The 15995-nt window shown below is 34.3% G+C and overlaps 2 pseudogenes; one reads left to right on the top strand and one right to left on the bottom strand.

The window, feature by feature from the left end:
• The window catches only part of LOC107026097, an 18999-nt pseudogene extending 3640 nt beyond the window's left edge, over window positions 1-15359 (top strand).
• Window positions 7143-13886, bottom strand: LOC107026096 (annotated as a pseudogene).
• Window positions 15360-15995: the final 636 nt, after the last annotated feature.

Below are 15995 nucleotides of genomic sequence, written 5' to 3'. Positions count from 1 at the left end.
AATTGTTGGGAATTAAACACACAACACACACAAATAATCTAGAGAAAAGAGAAACGGAACACAAACGGGACACACAAGAATTTAACGTGGTTCGGTTTCCCTACTCCACGACTGTAACAGGAGGATTTTTATTTCACTTGTGCTTCTACAGAATTACAAATACAAGGATCATATTTATAGGAAAACCAAATGGTTAACCTAGGGTTTCAGTAATGGGTCGGGCCGGCTCACAAGCCTCCACAAAGCCCAACACCGACATGTCTGCTTTCCATGAATTCATCAAGGGGAAGTTGCAGGCTGAAGTTTCCAAGAGTAAAAAATTAGTGACAAGGTAAGGAGGCTAAAGAAGAAAATTTTGACTAATGTGAAAGATGGTGAAGAGCCAGTTTTCACGAAGAGTCAGGATTTTCTGGTTTTGAGCACTCGAAGAGAACTGGGGCGCTCCAGGATCTAGTAATGGAGGGGTTAAGGATAATGTTAACAATAGCTCAAATGGCAAAGCTAAAAAGAGTGTTGAGGTTAGAAAGAGTTCTGAATCTAAAAAATGGTGAGGAACTCGAGACAACCCCTCAAATTGAAAAGAGACCAAATACTAAAAAAAACAGGTCAAACCCACATAAATCTCAATCTTCTTTTGATTTCAAAAGTGAAGACGAGTCAGAATTCAAATCCGAAATGAAATCAGGTCATTCCTGCCTTTCTCTTCTCCACCAGCCTTCACAATTAAGCCAGTTGTTTCTATAAAAGTTGATTTCCCATCTAAATCAGCAACAAAGAGGCCATAAAAGACCTAGAAAGAGAAAGGGAGGAGGAAGTCCAAGATTGCAGAAGAAAATGAATCAATAAATAGAAAAAATTATAAAATTACTTACCATGTTCTTAGATTACGTATATTTTGAATATTAATGTCTACTCCTTCATTTTTTTGGTCATTTATGTATCAATTGAATGAGATTTTTAATTTTTATTGTTCGAATATTGAAGTGATGATATTATCTTGTCAGGCTAAGAAAATTCGACTCACTAAATTATGGTCATACATAATTCAAGCTAACCCTAGCTAATGTTAAAGGGGGTGGGGATGGGGCCAGGGAAAGTACATCTGACTTAGCCTTTTGCCTTGATTAGTGTAGTTAACGGGCTAAATGAGCCCAAATCAAGTTAAAGGATGGATTTCATGTTCTTTAACGGGCTAAATGGGCTAGATCAAGTTATAGGATGAATTTTCATGTTCTTTTAATGGAAAATTACATGGGATGACAAACATCCTTAAGTAATTAGTTAAGGGTATAATTTAATTTATTTACTCTACCTATTTGTATACGGAATAAAAATAGTCATTCAAAGATTTTCTATATAATTTTATACAAAATCAAATTTATCTCTCATATTCTCATTCCATATATTTCTCCTAAAATCACTCTTCCCTTCTAATTTGAATTTCGAATTGGGAAAATTTCGACCTTTTCCCTTGATCGTTCTTCCACTTTTCGCAGGTAATCACTAAATTCGTTGGCTTTTAATATTTTTTTCTTGATGTATTATGTTTGTTAGTTCTTTCATATATATTTGTTTTAAATATTTTTTACTAATCAGATTACAAGTCTGTCAAAAAAATCGGAATGAATGGTTCCTCTCCATCTATGAGGACTACGAGAGGTATGTCATTGCATGTCAATGTTGTTGATAACCCACCTTCATTTCGATTGGGTTAACTCGTGATTTTGGGGCCAATGTAGGGTCTATGGCAAAACATAAACAAGTTCAAGTTGAACAATCTATTGAAGAATGAGATCCAAGAAAGAAAATGACCAAATGACAATTCATAAAGTCATCAACAACGCGAAATTTAGCGGCATTAAGATTGTTGAAGGTGGAAGTAAGAGAAAAGCCATAAACATTGATTCAGAAGAGATTGAATCTGCCTCATCAGAACTAGACAAATCTGAAGAATATCGATAACATTAGGTTGTGTAATTTATACACAAATTACATAACTAGTGGATTGTATATTAAGTGTATATATACAAAGTATTATGAGATAGTCCTTATTTGTATATTCTATTAGTTGTATATCAATTACCAAAGTTATGTATATAGTGAGTCATATATTAAGGTAACATATACAAAGTCTTATGAGGGGCATTAGATATTTGTATACAAATAATATTTAGTTTTGTATAAAAGAAATTTTGTTAAAATCACTCTATAATACATATACAAATTTATAGTACATTATACAAATTTCTCAATAAATACAAATAATTATGAACATAATAAAATACAATCAGTTTAATCATTAATTTTTTTGGCAAAATTATTCATTACCCCCTGAACTTGAAACTTTTTATTCAGTGTACACCTAAACTTTATTTTGTTTTAATTACCCCCTGAACTTGCTTTTTCATCCAACACGTACACCTTTTCTGACTGATCACTACGATCGTGTCTACACGCGCACGACACCTAGATAAATACTTTGCCACCTAGATAAATATTTTATCACCTAGATAATTAAAACTTCGGGACCAACCTTCACAATTCACATCGATTAAAACTTCTCAAAGAAGCTTCTCCGTTTTGCTCTAAACCTCTTTGCTTTTCTCTAAACCTCCCACGAGTAGATTTGACAAGTGTAATCGACAAAGTAACGAGTAGATTTTTGCCAGTTGCAGTTCTGGAGTAAAGACTTGCTAGATTTCGTGAAGTGTTTGGTCGATTGGTGTCGATTGGTTCTTTGGATCTTGTCTGAAATTGTTAACAAGTAAGTGATTATCCACTCGATTTCGTGAAGGCTTGATGTATTGTTGTATGTTTAATTTACTTTTCATTCATATTTTGCCCTATTTTTTGTTTGAGATTTCGCCATAGTTTCCGATTGAGTTTCCGATTAGGGGTCTAATAGTTTTCAACTAGAATTTTCACTTAATGAATGTATTATTATGAAGTTTTTTTTACCTTATTCATGCATAAGCATTAAGGTTTCTGATAATCAGTTTAAAATTAAGGCTTTTTGGTAAAATTAAGGTTTTAAGTGCTAGGGTTTCTGGTATTGTTAAATGGTAAGGTATTTTGTAATTTGTTTAAGTATATTGTGTGGGATGCCTATTGTATGTTGATGAGTAATACGTCTACTATACTAAGTACCAATTGTTGCTTCTGTTTTGGTGTTATTGTATATGCTTCGATTTTGTTGCTTGCATTATACAATATACTGATTGTTATTGTGGTTATAGGTTGACACTATGGCTAATAGGTACCTCAATTTAAGGTTCAAATTTGGGGGTATCTTGGTGAGTGAGGTAGGTCCAATATATGTTGGGGGTAGGACTGAATATGTAGAAAATGTGGAAGAAGATCATTTATCAATTCCTGAACTTACAGATTATGCTAAGTCTTTTGAGATTAGTAAGTTAGGAAAAACATATGCAGCTCCATCTCTAGGGGTGATTTGGTGGAATTGAAAAATGACATGGACATTTGTAGCATGACATTATTTATGCATGATGGGGACACAACAGATATTTATGTGTGTAATGACACTATTTTGGATGATGTGGGTCCCAGTGAAGGTCAAATTAGTCAATCTTTAAGTCAAGTGGTTGAGTCTTTTAATGCACACGGAGAATCTTTAACTGCACAACCAAAAAAATCAGATCCAGGGTTAGGTTCCTCTTCTTCCTTTCCAGCTACTGAAAGACTTGAAAATGATGGGGTTGCAAGGGTCGAACAAAAAAGTGATGATGATTGTTCTTCAATAGATTGAACTGATACTGAAGAAGAAGTTGAACCAACTGTCCAACAAGGAACTGAACCTTTTATTAAAGAAAAGTTGAGCTAAGTGCGTAGAGGAAGACATAGGCAGTGATTCCGTCTGTTCTGACCAGTCTATTGACTATGGAAGTGATGTGCATGAGGAGTTAAGAATTGTTAAGGTAGATGTGAGAAAACTTAAAGAAAGTAGGAGGAGAAAGAAGAAGGAAAACCAAAAGGTTTTTTTAGGTGAAGTTGGATTTGATGAAGGGTATGAGGATATTGAAAAAGGGAAAAAGAATTTCAAGGGTAAGCTAACAGAGGATGAGTCATACTATGACAGTTCTGACTGTGATAGTTTTCAAAGTGATGAAGAAGAACCTGTTTTTGATGAAGAACTTAAAGGAGGAAGTTTAAGGGGGAGAAAGAAGAGTAATAGGGTGGTATATGATTCTTCTTGTGATATTGTAATATGGCAGTGTGATTTGGTATTTGAAAGTGTAAAGCATTTTAGAGAGACAGTTACAAAATATGCTATAAAAAAGAGTTGAGTTAGATAAGTATGTGAATGAAAGTACTAGAGTGAGAGTGAAGTGGTTGTCCATGGCTGTTGTATGCAAACAAGGAAGGAAGGAGTGAAAACTTTACTATCAAGACATACAATCCAAGGCACAAATGTACCAGGACCACCAATAATAGTTTGTGTAATTCAAAGTTCTTATGCAAGTATTGAAAGATATGATTATTTCTCAACCTAGTATAAAAGGGTGGGAGATATAAGAATTGGTGAGGAAAGAGTTGAATGTTCATGTAGGCAAGACAATTTGTTTAAAAATAAGAAAAATTATTTTAAAGGAAATTATAGGGGATCATGTGGCAGAATTTAACAGAATCCTAGACTACAAGGATATGTTACTACAAACATATCCTGGTAGCACTTGTGTTGTGAAGCTTAAAGATTCAGAATCAGGAAATGGGATAAACAATTTCACTTTTTTATATTTGTTTTGATGCTATGAAAAAAGGTTTCTAACAAGGATGCAGAAGATGTATAGAGCTGGATAAGTGTTTTCTAAAGGAAATTTGTAGGGGTCAACTTTTGATAGCTGTTGCTAAAGATGCAAACAACCAAATATATCCAATAGCATGGGCGGTAATTGATATTGATAGCAAGTTGACATGAAAACGGTTCATGACTATTTCGAAATATGATCTTAATCTAGGAAATGGTTCCCAGCTAACTATCATTTGTGATATGCTAAAGGTAATTGAATATCTTTCTTTTGTTTATGTTTAATTTAATTGCTAATTTAATTGGATCAAAATTTAACTTTCTTGTTTTGCTTTGCAACTACAGGGACTAATAGCTGTTGTAGATGAACTATTTCCAGAGTGTGAGCACAGAATGTGTGTTAGACACATATTAGCAAATTGGTCACATAACTTCAGAGGCTTAGAGAGAAGGAAGAAATTTTGGGCTTGTGCTAGATCAACATTTGAGGCACAATTTAAGTACAATATAAATGCCCTGTCCAAGCTGGGAATAGGTATTATTGAATCCCTTATCAAATACAACAAGGAGATATGGTGCAAAGCTTTTATCCAGACATTTTCAAGGTGTGATAGTATAGATAACAACATGGCGGAGAGTTTCAATTCCTTGATCTTGGGACCTAGGAACAAGACCATTGTAACTATGTCGGAAGAAATTAGAGTTAAGGTGATGAATAGAGTGAGTAAGTCAAGATCATTTGATGAAACATGGACATATGGAATATCTCCAATGGCAATGATGGTATTCAATACAAATGTAACAAGATCAATGCAGTGCAACATTGAATGGAATGGTGATGTTGGATTTGAAGTGTTAGAAGGGGTATACAAGTATACTGTGAACTTGGGTCAACAAAAATGTAGTTGCAGATCATGAAAATTAAAAGGTATCCCATGTGCACAGGGTATAGCAACAATGAACCACTTAAACATGGATGCATCACAAGTAATATCTAGCTGGTATAGAAAAGACACATATATGACGACATATTCTCATTTCATTCAACCAGTCCCAAACATGGAAATGTGGCCTGAAAGTGGAAACCCAATGGTTGAATCATCTGAGGCAAGACAAATGTCTGGTAGGCCACCAAAGAACAGAAGAAGAGAAATTGGTGAAGTGAGAAAAGCTGGAAAGTTGCCAAGAATGGAGACAGTAATGACTAGTTCAATTTGCAAAGAACCAAATCATAACAAGAGAAATTGTCCAAAAAATTCTAAACCTAAGTCGACACCAACACCCGTTCTAGAGATACATTCATATTGATTTGCTTTCATAAATTATGTTAGATTACTTATTAATTTAATCTCTTGTTGTATTCTTTTTCCACTCATATTAGTCCACCACTGAAAAAAAAGAGGGGTAGAGGTCACTATGAAAGAGCAAGCACCAATAAGACTGGTACAAGAAGAGGTGCAGAAAGTGGTTATAAGAAGAGGCCTAAAGTTGTTGGATAAGGTGTATTTGTTGTTGATACTGGATATACGTGTAATAATGTAAGTGTCTTATAAAACTGTCAAAATTATATTTGTCTTCTAAATGTGAGTCCCAAAATAACTATGTAGTTGATATTGCAGCAAGGATTGTCTAGCAGGAGAAGGGTTAATACTGGTGTGGTGAGTTCTGTGCATGTGACAGGTGATATTGATTTTAAACCTACCAAGGGACTGAAGTGGAAAGACAAACAGGTCATGACTCAAAAAGAACTTCAAGTCAAAAGTGTTATGCGTCGTATTCAAACCAGATCAAAAGCTGATGACATTCAAACAAGGTCACAAGCCAAAGGAAAATCACCCACCCACAAAGAAAACTTCTTAGTGGTGTGGTTGTGTGGTGTAACAACCAAACTTAAGTTACTGACTGTTTTTGTTTTGCTTTTTGTGTGGTTGTTTAACCAAACTTGAAAATAGTGTTTAATGTTTTGATGGTTCTGCGGTTGTTCAACCAAACTTGAAATATTATTTTATGTTTTGATGGTTCTGTGGTTGTTCAACCAAACTTAAAGTAGTTACTATTTAGTGTTTTGGTGCTTGTATGGTTGTTCAACCAACCTTAAAGTAGTGATTGTTTTATGTTTTGCTGGTTGACTTAAGTTATTGTTGTTGTTGGTTGAAACAATGAATCACTATGATGCTTTTTTTTTTATGATAAAAAAGCACTAGTTATGTTTGTTTGTTGCCTTCATGTTATTATTTCGTGGTATCATATTATCTATTACATGTAATTGTAGATTGATGAAAAAGGATAAGGCAATTGCCTATATATATATATATATATATATATATATATAGTTTTAATCAGCAAAAACATACATTACTAGAACATCAAACCAAACTAATACACAAAATGAGTACCCTAGAACCAAATGATTTTGCTTTAATAACAATTGCATTAAAAAAAATAAAATTCAACGACACTAAATAAAAGAACAATATTACATTGCATATCAAAATAATACCCAAAATCAGTTTCAATATCCATTTACACTTGAGCTGTTCTTCTTGTTTGTTGGTTTTCTTCAACAAACCCAAAATAACAATATTCGCTTGGATCGAAAATTTAGGATCATATCAATCGAAAAACTTACAAGAATTTCGAAATGAGGACTGCATTTCATAAAATCAAAGTTAAAAAAAATGAAATTTGCATAATACGAACTTGTCAAATAAAAAGTAAAAAAGGAGTAACAATACATACCCCATAGTGTCTACAACCGAGAAATCTACGTCCAAGATAGTCATTTGTCCATGAAATTTAAAGAATTGGAGGAGCCCCACATAAACAAACAAGTCTTCTATTATAGTTCATGAATTTAGCAATAACAATTAAAACAAAAAAAGTGAGAAAAATCTGAAATTTGAAAAGGGAGAAGGGATAAAGAAGAATAAATAGCTAGAGAATAGAGAGAGAAAAATCCTTAAAATAAGCCCAATATTAAAGAAAAAATAAAATTTTTACGTATATTACCGTTGTAACTTTATGATGTGGCAAAAAATCGCTCTCTCACACGCCTTGTAGAGTTTGATTTCAATTTCTATGCCGGGTGGACAGAAAAGGTATACGTGTTGGATGAATAAGCAAGTTCAGAGGGGTAATTAAAACGAAATAAAATTTAGGTGTACACTGACTAAAAAGCTTCAAGTTCAGGGGGGTAATGAATACTTTTTCTTATTTTTTTTTTAAAAAAAAACTATGAAATTTGCTGATGCACCTATATAAATATAATACATATACCAAAATTATTGTACATTATATAAATCCCTAGATATATACAAAAACAAAATAAAAAATAAGAACATAATAAAATATTGTATACAAACAGACTACACAATTTTTTTTTAAAAAAAATACATATTATGATGGTCACATATACAGTTAATAACACATAATCAATTACACACAATTATTGTATAACAATTATATACAATTCTCAAATATATACAATATAATCAATTTGTATATATACAAATAGGATTATTAACGCCCGAGTATTTCATAGATTTATCTAATTTTTTTTAAAAATATATATATATTTGATTTTGAACGTTAATCTGATGCTTAAGTCGTGCGCTTTAAAATTGATATTGTCTTTCTATAGCTTTCGAGTTCTTTTTGTGGAAAATATTTGATATTGAATGTCTTGCTTAAATCATGAGATTATGTGAATTTACTGTTACCATTTTTTGTGCAACTGTTACCACTTTTTCTTTTTGTATAAATTTAATTTAAAAAAATATTTTATACAAATTTAAAGCCACCTAACAAATTAAACTATACCCATGAAATGAAACTATGTAAACTATGCCCATGGAATGTAATTTCATAAAATCCGTTTATGAAAATTTTCATTCTTTTAGTTTCTAATAATAGTATTAATATTTACATTGAATAAAATCAGTTGTTACCAAATTTAAAAAATTAGCGCTGCTTAAAAAAATATGATCTCAAACACACGCGCACACACGACATATACAACTAAATTATTTTGATATGTATTTATATGTTTAAATAATAATATTTGCTAACATTATTTTCAGAACATTGTGTGTTTGAATTTTGAAAGTAAAATTTATTTTGTATGCTAAATTTTTGTTGTTCAAACAAGATACATGTTTTGACCTTTTATATATGTCAAATATATGTTTAAGCAATATTTGCTAATATTGTTTTGCAAGTATTGTATTATTTTGGAACTGAATATAAAATTGAACTTTGTATGTAAGTATATTTTTAAGTTATATTTGTTCATACATTTTTAAATTATTGTATAATTTGTATTTTGGAAATAACATTGAATTTTGATATGTCAAAACATTTTTTAAAAGTAATATTTATTGATATTTATCTCTAAATTATTTTATTTGAACAAGACACTTATTTTATGAATAGCTAAACTGTAAAATTTAATAGAAAACTGACAAAATTATTATCTCAAATTTCATAAATTTAAATTAGGAAAAGGAGATTAAATTTTACCCAACAACAAATATATTTAGTGAAGGGATTGGAGAGAAGGAATGCACCACCTTTTGCTTTTTAAGGGTAAAAAAAATAAATTGTTTCATATATCCCCCAAATAAAATTAAACATGTCAAATAATTCAAAATTTGATATAAAAGAAATAAACATTTACTTTCACAAATTCGTTTAGTTTAAAGTTGAATTGTATTGATTAATGACTTATGTGAAATTTCGAGCGTTTATAACTGTTACGTTATAAGTTGGCAAGCAGAAAATCAACAGATAAAAAGTATCACCCTAAACTGCAACCATCAAATTATAAGAAACTTTACACTTTACCTCTAAGGTTGAGAAGGACTCTTTAATGGAAGGAACTTCTTCCGTAAGAGAACACATGAGAAGGCAAATGGAATTGCAACCATGGACTTAAGAAAACGTTCAGCAGGACCGAGCTGAGAAATGTCTCCAGCAAATACTCTCTTGAGTTTTAGTTCTTCATCTGTTTGTTGGTGCCATCTTCAAGAGAGTTCGTCTGAGTTCAGGAGGCAGCTCATTACCTGATAAGCAACTTAAGTAAAAGAGTTAAGATTCAGCATCTTCCTGATGAATACATAATTGAAACTGTACAAAAGTTACAAGATGTAAGTCGAAGCACCAATTGACGTCAATCCTGTCACAATTTAATCTTAAATAGCAGATAAGATCGATTGTATGTGGCAAGGTACATGAAAATAAGGGAATTTTGTCATCGTGAAACTTCAATATTTTCCTTAGAATTGTTTAGAACATCTTCTAAAGAGCAGTGTATCAAATAAGTACCATACCAAATGTAAATGATTGAAGTAATACCGTAGTTTTCCAATTAACCTCATGCTCTACAAACTCTGCCACTTTTAATTTTGCAAGCTGAACTAGAACATTATTTTCAACATATCCAGTTGTAACAAAATAAGCATATGCTATCATTCAAAGAGTACAAATTCATCTTACTGGTCTTCTCATACCTTCAAGTTTTTGTGATTGGTATCTAGATGATTATTGGCATGTTGCAAACACACGTAATGAAAATTTTAGATACTTTTTCTTTCCCTTAAACACAAGAGTAAATACAGCAAGTGCGGATGTTAAGATACTTATTTAATTCTAATGCATGTTCACCTTTCCAGGAGAATGACATGATAAGTGAAAACGAATTACATTTACTAATAATATAACAGATTGAAACAGAGGGGTGTTACTAGAAAATTATGAGATCGGAAGATATCTAACAATGTTCTATGGAAGCAAAAGTTGGGTTGCTAAGGTCCAATATATCCACAATATGAGTGTTGTAGAAATGCGATTTTACAAAATTTGAAAAGATTAAAATAAACACATCAGACAGAAAGGCCGAGCAGCACGTGTAGAGGATTAAATTAGAAAAGATCAACTGAGATGGTTTAGCATGTCATAGTTAGACCCACATGTACTGTTTGCAGGTGAAACAGTTATAAATTCATGCGTCAGAAGAGAACAAAGGTAAACCTATGTAGGAAAGTTATCCCTATATTTTCTCACAATCAAAGTGAACTTAGCAAAGAATAGAGCAAGATGAATCAAATCATGCGTATAGTCTATACGTGATACCAGCTAGTCAAGATCATTTTGATATATACTTACTCAGGTGTTTGTCAAGAACCTATTAGTTTTGTTATAGACATATATATCAATGTAGGGTCAATGTGAGACGGACAGTCCTCTAGTATTAGATAATCCAAAAATTGTCCTTCAAGATAAAATATTTAGTCCTGGAGTGAAATGGACCAAAATGGAATTTCTAAGAGGGGATTCATGCAGCCACCATAGGTGGAGAGAGAGAGAGAGATTTACCCTCATCAAGAGCATCATAAAGTTCTGTTGTCACATTTAAGGCTTTGAGGAGAATTGCTAGATTTTGTGATTTCTTAGGATCAACAATCTGAATGTACTGTGAGGTTTGATCAAAGGATGAGGAAACTTTTATAAGATCATCTTTCCCTTGGTCTACTGGTATATATCCAAACAAAGAATCCATCATCTCGTCATTAAACCTGTCATAAAATTCAGCAATCAGAATGGTAAAAACAGAAAAAGTTCAACTCTTGCAGGAGCGAAGTGAATAGCAAGATCAGTGCGAAGTTTACTGGAACGAGCGACTTTTATTTCAAGCCAAACCATAAAGTGGTCAGGGTTAGCAAGAAACTTGTCCCAAAAGAATGGTTTTTATTTTGTTTTAGGAGCATCAGGTTCACCCAATGAGAGTCACCCCCCCCCCCCTCTCAGAAGTACGTCCTCACTGATGTGCTCCAAGAGGTAAAGGCTTTGGCAAATTACCAACGTTTTGGTGGATTAGGAGGGCAAACTTTTGGAGGTGGAGATGGGCTCGGAGGAGGTGGTGGAGGTGGGGCCCTCATTTTATACAAAGGAAAGCAGAAGGATGGGACTGTCGTGTCGATCACATTCGATTGAGAGTTCTCACCTCTTTGAGCTTAGGTCANGTAGGCTAGGAAGCATTTCTTTTACTCTTCTATGTCTATTAAGTGTTTTGATCCTTTCGCCGATTCTCGTCTTTCGTCTTTTCTTTTGTGTGTCGGGCGAGTTTGGAAAGAAGGTTCCCGGTTGGCTTTGTATGAAGAATCCTATCTTTCTAGCCCTAAGCGAGCCATAGATTGTGAGTGAGCTTTCGAGGAGTAGAGATCGAGCGTCGAAATACCAGCGGATCAATTTGTCTTTATTCAATATAATTATTGAAAGGATAAAGCGGAACAGACGCTTCTCGCAAACAGCAACTATCCATAGCGAGAGAGATCCCTTGTCTTTGTCGCCTACCTCTCTATAGAAATAGAATAGCACGATAGAAGCCCTAACCTATAGCAACTGTAAATATCGAATCAAGTCTCCGCTCTTTAGATCAGTCCATCCGTAGTGGAGGAATTCTGGTAAATTTTTTTTTAATATGACCTTCCCCTCCCATAAAGAGAGTTTCTTGTTCCTTTTCTAACAAGGATGATGAGCGACAATGACATGAATTCAATACTAATAAAAAAGGTAAGCCCGCCGCTGAAAGAGACCGAAGAAGGTTCAACTAGCGCCGGTGCGAGGCCTTCAGATAGTTAGCGCTTTGCACGAGCTTCAAAAGAAAGAGAGATCGAGTCACTAAGCAGAGAATTAGATCCGAGAGCGAAAGAGATTATGAAAGTTCTCCCACGGGGCAACCCTGAAACAAGTTCTCAAATCAATCTATTCGAGCCCTTGAAAGCTGTAGAATTTCATGCGTGAAGCATAGTGAGAGTGACACAGATCTCCTTTTCTCAAATAGGAAAGCAAATCCTAATCGTCTCCTTTTCTCAAATAGGAAAGCAAATCCTAATCGTCCAGATTTTCCTGGAGGAAGCGGTACTGGAGCATAAACATTTGCATTCATCTCAGGTTTTGACAGTTCCGTGTCTACGTCGGAAGATTTATGAGGATCAGCATCATTTACAGCTGATACACTTGACGTTTAGAGAAGAACCTGATAGTACATATCATACCAATTACCGAAATGTAATGAAAAAGAATGATTTGACGGATTAATTAACCATCATGATAAATAGCAGCAAATAAACACCTGCATTCAAATTGGGAGGCTGTTTCCCATCCCTTTACCCATAGGAGCTATTTCTTTCTTTTTCTTCTTAACACAGAATATCAATACAACTAAAAAGAAAATTCCTGCCACGGAATATTCAGCCACAGCAGCAATTAAATAATTTCGATGCTCTTGATTAATTGCCGCAAAATTAGGACCATTTTGTGGTTTATATGGAGGATTAACAGGAAAAGGCTTAAAAGAATTGGTGTAAGCTTGAAGTATTGGAGGCTTTGCAGGAGGTTATAAAACTGGAGGAGGAGGCTCCACAGCAGCAGGAGAGCTAGTGGGCACTTCAATAGAAGGAACGGGAGAATAAACTGGGGATACAGTAGCAGGACCTGGAGATAGAGCGAGGGTTGCAACTGTTGCAGGACGCGGAGAGGGAGTGGGAGACGGAACAGTTGCAAGGATTAAAGATGGAGCATGGATGGAAGAGCATGTTTTTTTTGGCAAAAATGGTTTCATTCTTTTTCTCAGAGACTGTTTTTTTGGGCAAAAATGGACTCTTTCTTTTTCTTAGGTACCTCCTGAGAACGCTTGAAAAAAGTGAAAAAATATCTCGTACTTGCTAAACCAAGTACTGGATGCATTGTCACTATCAGAATTTAAACATTTTTCTTTCTTAAGCACTGCAACAAAATCAGCTTCTCTCGGGGAGGCAAATCTTCAATAGCCTTTTGTAAGGTTTTTTTCTCAACAAAGCTGTATCCTGTTTTAAGTAACTATAACTTTCCGTGGCTGTTTGTTCAATACTCCAGTTTTCTTGTACAATGATCTTCAAAATGCTTGTGCGAGGAAAAAGAAGCAATAAAATGTTTGAATCAATCCGATAAACTAAAGCTTCCTCACAGACTAAACACAAGTACATCAACGCGAGAAAAAATTGTCTTGAGAAACAAATCTAAAACTCCACCGAAACAGTATCAGAACTTGTAGCACTGAATAAAACATGGTCCATCAGCGTCTAGTTACCTCTCATTGCATCAACCACCAATTTGTAATGCTCCGCAATAAATTCTAAGCGCTGCACCATCAAGGCAGCTTCGTCATCCTCCAGTTTCTTCCACTTCTCCTCCAACTCTTTAGCCTTGTCAGTAGCAATCAAACTCATCTTCTCCTTCAAGAAACTTGTTCCATTCGGATACATCGTAGACATGCCAGCCATACTTTCAAATGATGCAGCCAAACGTGGATATTTGGACCGGAAATCCTTTTGGTCACCCTCAACTATATCCTCCTTAACCACCTCTTCCACAGCAACCTGTTCTCTTCTTCCATATGTTTCTGCAAAAGCGATTGCCCAATCGAAACCAACAGCAAAGAGGCGGCAAGAGACCTAGAAAGAGAAAGGGAGGAAAGAAGCCTGAGATTGCAGAAGAAGTCGTATCAATAAATAGAAAATTTTATAAAATTACTTACCATATTCTTAGATTACGTATATTTTGAATATAAATGTCTATTCCATATTTTTTATTGGTCATTAATGAAATTATTAATTCTTATAGTTCGAACATTGAAGTAAGGATATCCTCTGGTCATGCTGGGACAACCTGATTCATAAAAATGTGGTCACATAGCACTCGGGCTAACCATAGCTAATGTTAACGGTTATGTGACCACATTTTTATGGTTAGCCCGAGTGCTATGTGACCACATTTTTATGAATCAGGTTGTCCCAGCATGACCGGATGATACTTCAATATTCGAACTATAAGAGTTAATAATTTCTTTAATGACCAATAAAAAATATGGAATAGACATTTATATTCAAAATATACGTAATCTAAGAATATGGTAAGTTATTTTATAAAATTTTCTATTTATTGATACACTTCTTCTGCAATCTCAGGCTTCTTCCCCCCTTTCTCTTTCTAGGGTTTCTTGCCGCCTTTGCTGCTGTTTCGATGGGGAAACAACTTTTGCATAAACAAATAGAAGAAGAAAAACGGGTTGCTGTAAAAGAGGTCGTTACGGAGGATATAGTTACGGGTGATCAACAGGATTTCCAATCCAAATATCCACGTTTGGCTGCATCATTTGGAAGTATGGCTGGCATGTCTACAGTGTATCCGAATGGATCGAGCTTTTTGAGGGAGAAGATGAGTTTGATTGCTACAGACAAGGCTGAAATGTTGGAGGAGAAGTGGAAGAAACTGGAGGATGACGAAGCTGCCTTGATGGTGAAGCGCTTAGATTTGATTGCGGAGCATTTCAAATTGGTGGTTGATGCAATGAGAGGTAACTAGACGCTGATGGACCATGTTTTATTCAGTGCTACAAGTTCTGATACTGTTTCAGTGGAGTTTTAGATTTTGTTTCATGTAGTCTTGTTTCTCAAGACAATTTTTTCTCGCGTTGATGTACTTGTGTTTAGTCTGTGAGGAAGCTTTAGTTTATCGGGTTGATTCAAACATTTTATTGCTTCTTTGTAGTTTTACTATGAACTGGTTTGGATGATATCCGCTGTGTTTCTTCTTATATATGTTAGTGTGGTATGGAGTGATTGGCTCTATTGTGGGGTTGCAATGAAATAGATACACATTCCTATCATATAATGTATGGTGGAAGCAAGCTTAGGAACAGCTGAAGTGGAATGTCTGGAGACATTCTGGTTCATCCTTCATAATATGTCATTTCCTATTCCAGATGGAAATATATTTACATGCTATCTTTCTCAGTTTTTGCAGCTTGTGTTGATTCACTTTGTTTTCAATTGTTGTTCATGCCAGCTTACCACACCAGTTAATTGATTTGGGGAGGGAGTGGTGGGTTAGTTACAGTTTCTTCTAGATATTTCCTTTGGTATAGTGTGCAATGTTGTTTCCTGACTAGACAGTTCTCCAGTCCTAGTGGTTCTAAGTCCTGCTATAAATCTAAAAGAACTTAAAATGTGCAATGTTATTTCCTTTAGTTGCACCTTGTTCATAGCCTTACCCCCGAAAAAAAAGATAAAATTCAACAGAAGGCCTTCAAAATGTGTCTTTCTGGGGTATTCTTGTCTACAAAAAAGATACAAATATTTTGATCCCTCTACCAATAAGTACTTGATCTCGGCAGATGTTACGTTTTCCGAGA

Source organism: Solanum pennellii, chromosome 7, assembly GCF_001406875.1.
Source record: "Solanum pennellii chromosome 7, SPENNV200".
NCBI lineage: Eukaryota > Viridiplantae > Streptophyta > Magnoliopsida > Solanales > Solanaceae > Solanum > Solanum pennellii.
This window is presented reverse-complemented; position numbering and strand designations above follow the sequence as displayed.